Below are 12265 nucleotides of genomic sequence, written 5' to 3' on the forward strand. Positions count from 1 at the left end.
GTCTACAACTGAAGTAGCTCAATAAGCATTGTTGTAGACATATAGACATGTTAATGGCAATATCTTAAGGTCAATCAGGGTTAGCCGATGTTCTCCAACAGGAAATGAGCTTTTGGTGTGCTGTGCTCCCAAGGTAATGAGCAATGTGTGCTTAATCTTAGCTAATATTGTTGTAATAACTGGATTATTGAAAACAAGAAAATACAGCTGCATTCTTGAGACCACCAACCTGCACCTACGTGTGAAAGAGCTCAGCAAAGCAAAGATCTTCATTAGGGGAACATGGCCTTAACTCTTTATGAAGTTGTAGTCTGTTCTGACAGTTCTGATTCATAGAACACTTTTACACTGTAACCGCAGCTACATTAGAGGAAGCCAGGCTTACAAAAGCCTGCCCTTAAAACAGTATACTCTATGGCACTTGCAAACTGATTGGCTATAATATAAAGGACAAAAAAAGCTCTATCTGTCTCACAGTAAGTGTGAGAAGTCAAGTCTTTGTTTTTACTTTAAATTGTCCTGGGGTTAAAGGTCACTTCTACACTTTGAGCTCTGTTTTGTTAGTCTGGACCTTGTCTTGAGTGACAGAAAAAGATATAATCAAAAACCAACAGCTCATCACTGCTTTTTGCAGGGGAATGGAAAAAGGAGTAACATTCTAACAATATATGTTTTTAATTCATGTTTTTAGCTTCATCAGAATTTTGGAAACTGAACATCTGTAGGATAGAATTTGAGCACTAATATTTTTAATAACTATTTTTGGAATACCAAAGCAATTTCTTTATTGAACAGCTAGGGAAAAACCCCCAGTACACAATGTGGTAAAATGGTAAAATTATATGTTCTCAAAAGTTTACTCAAGGTTATCTTGGCATTAATGGTGTCTGGCATGCACTTCACAGATTTTCTGTGATAAGAATAGCACAGAGCAGTTGGGGAAAAAAACGGAATTAAAAACTTGAAACTGTGAAATAAAATTTTAAGGAGTATGTTTGGAACTGAATGTTACTCTGTTGTTTGTTTAGCAGGGAACATGAATGACAGCTTATCATGTATTACTGATATTTTCAACAATGCACTTTTGTACCTGGAAGTCTCGAATCTCTGATGCTAGTTCCCCATTAGCATTTGAAACACCTCATTCCTCCCAGAAAGAAACAGCCAAAAAAGTGAAGAAGTGTAGATAAAGAGGTAGGACCTGCTGTGTGTTTCGAGGGCTGATTGGGTCCCTTGCTAATTGGTGTAGCTCTTATTTCTAGAAGCCGATCTCCTCTTCATCAAAATTGGGAAGGTGAACTAGGACCCTCTGCCCCCTGGTGTTCCTGCCTCCCACTGAACGTGACTTATTATTTCTTTGAGGGCAGGTCTCTGGGGTCACCACCAAGACATCTGCATTGCTCTGGAGAGGAGCCTGCATGTCTACAGATGGTCTTCTTGAGGTTCCTCAGAAGCGCTCCACTCAAGTAAAAGTTGTTCTGTTGTCACGCGGAGACACTCTAATGGCCTCGGCCTTTTACAGCGCCGGACCTCTGCAAGAAGGACTCAGGAGGTCAGTGGTCTTTTCTCCATGTCTTTGCCACACCTCCTAACCTACAGACATGACTGGAGAAACAACCAGCCTCATTCTAAGGCCCTTTCTTTTACTCCCAATATTTAGCTACTTTGCTCTTATGCCATCGGTTCAAATCAAATAATCGCACTATTAATACTTGACATCAAAACTATTTTACAATACTCAAATTCCAGTGAGGCTCTTCCCTCTCAAGGAAGAACTTTGTAAACTTAAAATGGTAAAACCCTGGATAAATTAAATTCCCATACAGTATATATACATACCGTATGTGTTATCTGTTTTTTCTTCCTCATTCTATTTTCTCCTATCTTCTCAGAAATAAAAAGGTAAATTGGAGTGATTAAGACACGGAGTGACATTTAAAGTGATGAACTGAAACGAACTCGCGGCCCACCAATGTCAATGAGACACCAGAGCGGCATACACACCGGCTGGAAACCTGTCTGCCGAGCGTGGAGTGCGCGAATATTTGCATTTTGCCAGATTTAATTTTTTTTTTATTTTGGAAATTTCACATGCAATTTAATTTTTTGCCTTCCTTGTGTTTGTAAGTCTCTCCACTGAGAGATTTTTTTTTCCAATTTAGTTTTTTATTGTGAATTACACTATTGTTTGACTATTCTCCAGCTTTTGTTTGCAAGAGGCGTGAAAACCAGCACTTCTGTGTTAGGAAGCCGACTTTCAATGAAGTTTCAAACCCTCTGTGGCTGGTAAAAAAAAACATTGCAGTAAGAAAGTAAAACCTTTGCAACAGCTTGGAAAAGAACGGCTGGATGGCGGCCGAGAAACCAGCACTGAACTATCTGTTTCTGTTTAATTAAATCCGGATAGTAGCTTCAGCCCAGCTCTTGCCAATTGACTTGAAATTCCGAGCTACTTCGCCTCGTTTTGTAGTAGTACAGTGCCACCTACTGACCGAGAGTGGAACTTTAAAAGAAACAACCCTCTCCTCTTTCTTGCTGACCCCGAGCAGTTGCCAAACTGATGCTGAAGTATTCAGCAGTCCTTTAAGATAAGTCACGTATTAAGATGGTGTTCTGAGATGTACTCAGTGCCTTTTGTTAAACAAGTTACTTTCTGTCATCTAACCAATCGCTTCAGCGGACTGGTTGATTAGCAGTTCCCTTCAAAGAAGGCGCCGTGATTTCCTACAATGTATAATTAAAATCAATCAATGCCGACTTTCAGTAATTTCATAACAGGCTAGTACCTATTTTTACGATAACAGTAATTACAGAGATATGACATATAGAGACAACATGTATATACCAGACATCTTATTTCATTCAGACAGTTTAAATTTAAAGAGGCTAAATCTACAGAGTACTGTGAAATAGCTCACAGAACACTCCTTACATGTTTTGATAGACTTATATAGTTACAATTAACAGTATCTCTGGAACAGAAAATAATATTCCTCAACAACGTTAGGTTATTTTTTCAGCAATGATGCTTTTATGCTTCATGAGAAAGAATTGTTAAAAAATATAGATCAGATATAGGCCGTGAACGCACCACAGATGTACAGTATATGCTTTACAGTATAAACTACAGACCCCTACAGTAGCAGAACTATGCAAAGATTTCACTGCTTGGTGGAGTTACCAGGAGTGCGAGTTACTGTATTCGTCTTTGTGAAGGTTAAAATAGAGTGGTCAGCTCCCCATAATTAAAAATAACCACCCCTAACAGAATCGGGGAGGAGGGGGAAAACTGTGGGCCATCTGGATGAGAAAGGAATTAAATATGTTGTTTCAGTTAACAAAAAAGAGAGCCAAAGTGTGTTCCCAGAGCCTCCTACAGTGCATCATGTGTCTAAGAAAAAGTCTTAAGCTTGCCACCTACGCTCCTCAGATCTTCTCATCTTGTGCTGTGTACAAAAGCTTTTTGTGGTGCCGAGCTATTTATTTATTTATTTTGGAGTATTGAGCGGCACAAAAGGTGTAATTGTGTTCATTCCAGGCCCCTCTCTGCTCCAGCAAACTATCTCCTGTCTGTGCAAACGAAGGCAGTGTCAATGTTTTTTTTTTTTTAAAAAAAAGAATCATCCTGAAATTTGTCTGGTAATCTGTGCATTTTTAAAGTAGCATAACAGCTCTGGATGGATCTGGAATTTGGTTTAATTCACCGGCGTCTCCTTCCCTCTGATCAGTGAGATAAAACCAATGTTATCAGCAACGGGTTTTATTCATGCCAATTCGTTGTTATTTAACTGAGTTCAATGTGTTTTGAAAGTGTGACATGTCTGAGTGGGAATTATATTTTATCTGTATATTTTAAAATACAAATGTGCACTCATATTTATATGCAGTATACTGTTAATGCTGGTATCTATTGTATGCCCTTCTTGATATAAATGCATATGCGGGTATTTACAAAGAATAGTACTCTATAGTATTAGAATAGAATTCCCCCCTAAATGTTTGTTTTTTCAGGCAAACGTTGTCTGACTAGTGTGATTTTAATATAAAAAGATATCTAAACTCTGTATGATCTTTGTGATCCTAGCCTATATCAGCTCTATCACTCAACTCACATGCAGCTGCGCTAGAGTCTCATTCAGACCAGTGGACAAGTGAATTAATTCTTCAGAAACAGCCCATCCATTTCCTGTCAGTGTGATGTGTTGCTAGGTAGCCATGTAAACCACTGACTTGAGCTATTATAATTGCATTGTGTCTAAAACATGAGTGTTTATGGCTGGCTATCACAGACTGCTACAAACTTAATTCATACAGCAGACGTTTTAATAGGGCTGTACAAACATGGAAAGGGGTGCTTTTTTATTTTATTAACTCAACAAATTAGAATGAGTTTCTTGATGTCTAATTTGTTCAAAATAGCAAATTAAATTATTTATCTCGTTATAATATTGTTAATATTGTTTTTATGCTTTAGCCCTGTGTGTGGTTTGGTATGCCCTGTGTACATTTTTACATATTTATGTTATTTATTTTTAATAAAATTATCCTAATTAGATAGTTTTCTCCAAATAAGTGTTTGGGTCTATTTCTTTTTTTCCAAAGCTATGGTTATATAGACTGAGAAATAGCAAAACATTATAGATACATAAAACATTACAAAGCTCACAAAAAGGGAACAACACTTTAAAGTGTGCTGGATATACGGTAGGACTTTCTAAAGAGTATCACCTTTCTGTGTTCTATGTGGTGTGTTGATGCTTTTTATGTTAATGTCTTTGCCGCCCTTGAGAAATCTATTCTGTTTGCTACTCCCTGAATAACGGCAGAATCTGAAATAAATAAACTAACTAAATAAAAACCCTCTGGAGTTGTTGTTTAGCATTTATACTTTATGCAGTATCGTGAACGGCACATTTACAGTCTGAAACTGCAGAACTGCCACTTTAATTTAGGGGAACACAATCTGATCAATGAAGTCTCTAATTTCTGGTCATATGAAAATATGCAGCCTAATAATTAAGAAACAAACCATAAATGACACCTGCTGTGATTTGTTCTTCTCCTGTTGTGCTAAATAAAGTAGGCTGAGGCAGTAATTTGACTTTAGGGTTTAACTGGCAGTAGTGGAAAACCGATCAATGGACCATTTGTCCAAAACCCTCAAAGCTGATTGTTTCTTTAGGGTATTTTTCCCCTAAAATGGACTTTGGCTATTTATTTCTGAAGCACAATGGCATGCAAACATTTATAAGAAGAGCGTGTTTATTCCACAGTGCTACAACTGTGCTCGTATGACAGAACACTGCACGACATGACATTTTTAATTTAGAAATAACATTGTTTGTGAGGAACACCATCTCAAATAATTTCACAAAACAAAGACATGGCAGAATATTAAGGATAAAGACGTTGAATAAGTGCAAGGGATAATCCCATTTAAAGCAATGATAATAATGTCTTACATAATTTTACTCTTTAAGGACGTTTGAAAGGGTTAATGTGGAAATCCCAGGTAAAAGCATAGTTAAACAATTATTGATCACAGCCAAATGATTTTGTGTAAGAATGGCAAAAAAATTGAAGTGTATTGTAAAGCATGCTACAAACCAGGTGAATCAGAAAGGGCATGATATTACAGGAAAACTGCAATATAACCAAGCCAGTTTGCAGTCTTAAACTTTCATCAGGAGTCATTAAGTACTGAGTAGATCCTAGACAATCACAGTGAATTAATGAGCCAGCCTCTGTTTCTGTTTCTTTGTATGACACAGGCAAAGCAAAAGCATATTTCAAAGTGAGAACAGTGTTTTGTATCCCTTAACATAATCACACACTTGTTCGTGGTCCTAGACCTCTGTGAACAAAAGATGAAAACAACTCCCTTTGATTAATTATTAGGCTAGTTAACTTAGCAGAGACAATGCAAAGCTGTTACATGGGTGAAAAATCAAAAAATAAACACGTTGTTTATTGTTCTGATTGAGTGGGCTTACTTTTTTTGAGAAGCACCACTTTGCCATATTCATCCTTAACTTCAAACTCTGGCATTTCAAAACATTTTTAAAATTCCCTGTCTTTGGGATGTAATTTATCCTTACAGCACCTGAGCTTACATGTGGTGTTGTCTGGAGTTAGTACATTTATTACGACTGCATTCTACTTTTTTTCTTTCAAAATGTAGCTGAAATTTTTGTTATTGTTGTTGTTGCTGCAGTACCCACTATCTGCTTTATAGGGTTTGCACTTCATATAGAAGTGTTCATTTACAGAGTTAAAATAACACGAAATCTTGCACAAGTACAGTATCCGCTTGTTTATTTATAACAGTGGTATTGTGATACCTACATAGATTACTGTGTTCCAGCAAAACATACGTTTTCATAACTGGACGTACTTAAGCTAGATTTCCTCTGTGGATTCATCACAATATGATAGAAGTAATGTCTCCCATCACAGATGTTTAAAATAATACAAACATCTCGGCTAAAGCTTCAAAGCTAACACCGAAAGAAAACAGATAACTAATAAGGTCCACAAGCATCTGTTTAAATGTATTCACGGTGCAAGCCAATTTAAATAATAAATGCAGATTTGTCCATACATCCTGAAAGGTGCAGCAAGCGCAGTCAGCTTTTGTTCTGCCTTGATGGATTTAAGCTCTTTTATTTGATCTCCCCAGTTTTGGGGTTCTGCTCTCTGAATTCCCTGCTGTCCCCGGTCCTGCTGCACAATACTGCACAGCGGCCTGTCGGTGGCGCTCTTGCCCCTCAGAAGCCGTGACCTTCTGACCTCCTTCTGCTGCCCCAGCGTGGCGACTCCAGTGCGAATTGCTCCTGGCGCCTCTTCTGCTTGTCTCCAAGATCAGGAAAGGGTGCAGGGAGATAATGTGCTTCATGACCACTGTGGGGATCTTTGATTGTGTTATTTTATTAGAGTGCTCTTTAAGAAGGCTGGTTTGTGTGCAGCCTAACAATATCCCCCCAAGGCCAGGTATAAGAATAACAAAGGGCATCGCTTTCTATCTTTCTCAAACCAGGGGCTCTATCAAAGATCTGATTGTATTATTCCATTAGCACAAGTTTCACTCATAATTACCTCCAAGCATTCATTCTGCATGTACTGAACATAATGTTAAAATATAAAATGCAAATTGGTAGAAAGCACAGATTTCTATCTACATAACAATTCATAAGCTGGATACAGTGTTGGAACAGAATGTTGAACAAGCAGATCTGGTGGAGGGAGGAGAAACAGGCAGGGAGAGTTTGTATATCTTAGACGGGAGAGACATTCACAACTTCCATGTAAGAACATCGGGGGAAATGGTTTTAATTTTTGATTGTGAATGTATGCTTGTCCTCATTTTCAAAGTCGTGGTGACCAAGGTGTCGCTTCTCTGAGAGCAATGTGCTTAACTGCGGAAAACCGAGACCAAAGGAGATAAGGAAGAGGAACAGACTCAGCAGCCTCTGTTCCTGGGATCTGGACATGGGAATGTCATACAGGAGGCACCTTGCCCATAGAGGCTATTAGGATACATGTTGAAAACCTTTTGTTTAATGATTTTTTTTACAAGGTAAAAATACAGTGAAGGGGTCAGCAATACAACGGTCAGCATTGCTGCCTGCAGCTTTGGGGCCCTGGGTTTAGTTCCTGGGGTGCTGTCTGTGTGGAGTTTGCATTTTCATCTTGTGCCAAGTTCACATAGGTTTCCTCTGGGTGCTCCAGGCTCCTGCCACAGTCCAAAGACATACTGGTAGGTGACTTAGCTTCAGAGAAAACTGGCCCTGGACTAGTATCCTGTCCAGGGTGTGTCCTGCCTAGTGGGCTTTTGCTTTCTGGGACAGGATCTGGCTCTCCAGAGACCCTGCATTGGATAATGTGCTTAGAAAATAGATCAGTGGAAAAATACAATGGTCTCATCTCAGCCCTACATATGTATCGAATAAGACAGTGACATTAGGAGCCCTTAGCTGTTGGTAGCTTCCTAATTATAAGTCCTTGTAAAGGTGAGAAAAAAACCTTGTCTGGGCTGTTTTCACAGAACTCCACTGCTGAAGAGGGGCAAGTTAACCTGGAACACACTGGTTTCCTTACAGACCATTGCTGTGTGCTGCCTAGTTAATCCCTGGCTTCTGTTTTGGAATTTGTTTTTGGTATAAACTGGCATTTAGGGAAGGGAATTTAGCTGCTTAAAGCTGAAGGTAATTGAGAGCTCTTTAAAAGTGATTGACAGCTCCCCTCAGTCAGTCTCTCTCAGTCAAAAACCACCTGCTTCAGGCCTGGCGGAATGCTTTCATAAAAAAGAATGATGCGAAGAGGGTTTGCTTTAATTACACTGAAGCGGAAACAAAATTAATTGCAAGCACTTTACAAAAAAGGCCTGGCTATAAGAAATGGGCTGTCTTCTTGTCCTGTGGGATCCACAGACTCAGTACAGGGCACCTATCACACCAAATTGAGCCCATATCTTGACTGTCATCCCAGCACCTGAATTTATCACTCTACTAATGCAATAACATTGTCTGGGGTTCCAGTCAACAAGAATGGTGACCCCTCATCTATTTAACACACAGACTGAGTTACTGCTCTTAGAAAGCCCTTTAGCAGGACAGTACAAGTACTACAGGAGAATGCAGGTACAGGAAAGAGGAAATTTTTCCAGAACTAGGAAAATTAACTTTATTTCCACATGCTAATAGGTAATAATGGCTACAACACAAACAACGTTAATAAAAATGACAAAATAACAAGAATCATATAAGTAAAATATATAATCATGGTAGCCTGGAGTTTACAATGAACCTAAGCTCATACTCCATTTGTTTCTAAGGGATTAACGAAGGAAAAGAGAATCTGCTCATCCTATTGCGAGTAAATGCCACTGGTATAGCAGGTAGGTCTCAGGCACGGCGGTTTTGATTAAGGTGTTGATAGAGTCAAGAAAAGGGATTTAGGGCCGGGCCAGAATGAAGACGCTGGTGCCGTTCGGCTTGGCCTTTTATCACAGGCCCTCCGGGAAGCGGCTGGCGGAGCAGAGAGGGTGAGCCAAAAGAAAGAGTCCTTTCAACTGGGGGGGGGGGGGACACTTAAATGAAATTAAAAAAGAATGACACAGCCGTCTGAGGCACAGAGCAGGTGGGGAATGCGATCAGAAAAAAAGAGCGGAGGTAGCAAAAGTGGGGGACATCACAGCTGGGTTGAATTACCGAGGCAAAGCACACAGGCTGAACACTGTTTGAGCTTCTGGGACATAAAACTTCCTCGCTGACACAAGGTTAATGTGGCAGCAGGAGGCCCCAGAGGAGATTGATTAAAGCGAGGTTTTGATTAGCAGGTGCCTCGTCTAGCAGAATCACAGGTTTGGCCTCCAGACCCGACTGTACCCCCACTGCCTGTGATGGGTTCATACGCCCGCTGGTACCGAATTCTCTCACGAGACGGAAATTGCAGAAAACTAAGTGCTAAACCTGGCTGCACGCTGGATGTTTGAGGCAATACTAGCTGCCCCCCCAAACAAGGACGTATTGCTTTGTCTTTCTGGTTAATTTACCCATGATACTGTGGATGATCTAACATGGCTACTAGCAAAACAAGTTGTGGTGTGTAATGGAAAATAAATGAATACATTGTGAAGATTTCAGCAATTACCCCAGGCAAGTTTGCAGGAATCTTCCAAATAATGCCACATGCCCATACATTACCTCCAAACAAGCCTTGAGTGTGAATCCACTATATCATCCGATAGGGCTATAATTCCCCCTGTGGCTCTATCACATTCACTTTCCAGTACAGCCTCTTTCGCCCAGTTAGCTGCTGCAAGGATAGATGTTTTTGAGAATTGATTAGTCGCTACATTAGGTAATGGAGTAATCAATTACTCCAACTGTTTTAGGGTGGCTAGAGAAACAGAAACATTGAAAGAAACTCGGATGTCACTTTGATACAGATTCCATGAGCTTAGTGCAATGTGAGCTTTATCAGAATTAGAGGGGCTCTTTCCGAGCTCGGACTGCGCTTGCTTCCAGTAACTAAAGCCAAGCAAGACAATGAAGTGGAAGCTCTCCCTTTCAGCTTCTCTTTCTGTCCCATTTCATTTGAGTCTACCCCACTGGTACAGAAGCTGAAAACAGATGTAGTGGCAAAGCCTCTCGGAGAGCAGGCAGCGCTCACTGTGTAGGACGAATTTGTGTGTGTGTGAATTGCTGGAAAGACAAAGGACAAGGCACACAAAAACACTACAGAGCAGATATTAGCGATACAGTACATTTGGCCTTCTCTGCACAGTGTGGGAAAAAAGTGTTTAAATACAGTACGTACACAAAGCAAAGAGTTTCATAAGAGTTTATAAAACAACAGAGAATCAGGTCAACTGAATATTTTCCTGATACATGATACATGGCTGAAAATAAAAAAAGAATGTTTTGCACATTTAACATTAAAAATTAATAATACAGCATTTTATTGCACATTACTGCACATTATGCATGTTAGGACTTGAAAAAATATATTTTAAAATGTGTTAATTTCTAAATTATAGATATATATATAAATATAGATGTCTTGTTTGTAGTTGTTTGTACAATGAACTGATTTTCCCATGCATTTTTTTCTTACGATTTCTGAAATTCTAAGTGATCGAATTGTCAATGAATAATTTAAAATACAGTCAATTGTATAAATTGTGTGTCATAGATGTGCATGGAACTGCAGAGACCTCTGCTTTTTTGTAAATTTTTTATACATAAATTGTACGTAATTTAATTTTAAAAGGGGGAGTGGAAATACTCGCTTTCCTTTAAGTCACCTTCAGTGGCCCGGCAGAATCTGTATAGTACAGTATATACACTTCAGTGAACTTTGTTAAAACTCCTGCCTTAATAAAGGTGATGGGAAAATAATCAGAACCAAAGGCTTGTTTGTTTTTAAAAAGTGCCCAGAGCCAGAAATGTGCTCAACAGCAAAACATCTTTATTCCTTCACTGGACGAGGGGGTGAATAGATCCCATTTTTAAATGTTGTTTTAGAACAGTCTTCTGAACAATGGGACATCCTCTGCACTTAAGCAGAATCAAAACTGCTATTGCTGCTGAAAACACATTCCTCTGGGATTCGGGGTTTTAAGCTTCAATCTACTATCCTGCTGAATATGCTTGGAATACACACACAAAGTAAGTACTGTATGCATCTGTTAGTTCTCAGATTGAAGTTCTGGGGAGGGAAATGCTCATTAGAATGTCTTCATAAAATACTGTGAATACTGCCAACCCAAACTCCTGATTCTTTCATCTACCACTCTCGGAGTGCACTCTGTACTGTATGTCTCATAAACTGAAACACAAAAGTAATGAAACCTCCTCCGGAGGATACAGCTATCCCCGGGATGGTTGAGAGCCATCACACACCAGTTTCCAGCAGGCGCTGGTTAATAACTGCCAGTGGGTCCCGTCCCTCCTTCCACATGCTGATAAAGTGAAGACGCACGCAGAGGAGGAGCAGGGGAAGAGGAGGAGGTGGGTTATTAATAACTATTTCCAAATTTCCAATAAATGAAAGAACAAGAGAATCAATACATCTGGAGATCTGGAGTTTTTTGAGGCAGTGTATTTTCTCCCCCTCCCCACCTTTCTTTCTTTCTTTTTTTGTGTGTTGTTTTCCAAGGCGGTCGCTCGAATCCCAAATTATCCGGTGGGGTTACGGAGCTGAGCCCCGCCAAGGAATAACGTATTCAATCGCCTCGGGCTAGGAATCGAGTGGAGAGCGGCCGCCGCACATTGATGCCAGCGCGGGGAAGCCGTAATTGGAGCTGCTGAGGAGAGGGGAGAGGAGGCCAGGCGCTGAGAACTGATTGCTTTGTCTTCATTCTCTCCCTGTCTTTCCCCTTCCACTCTCCCTCCTTCTCGCGCTCGCTTAGAAACTGAAACACAAGCACAAAAGCAGATACTTGCTAATTGGTCTCTAGCTGCTAGCTCTGAGTAACATTATGAGATCCAGGAGCGGTTCTTTTTTTTACCTTATTATTATTATTATTATTATTATTATTATTATTATTATTATTATTATTATCAGACTTAAAGCACACAAATACTTGTAGTCGGATCGATGCTCGTTGGCTCTCTTGAGGTATGGTAAAATGTAGTATCACCTTTCTTCACTGTCATTCACTCTTAATTTGTTCTAATACCTTAATCAGATCTGCGAACGTGCAACCTGCTCTCCCATATCCAGGCTCCATGAGGTTAGTTCTCGATATTAATTTATGCCT

Source organism: Lepisosteus oculatus, chromosome 5 (assembly GCF_040954835.1).
Source record: "Lepisosteus oculatus isolate fLepOcu1 chromosome 5, fLepOcu1.hap2, whole genome shotgun sequence".
NCBI classification, from domain to species: domain Eukaryota; kingdom Metazoa; phylum Chordata; class Actinopteri; order Semionotiformes; family Lepisosteidae; genus Lepisosteus; species Lepisosteus oculatus.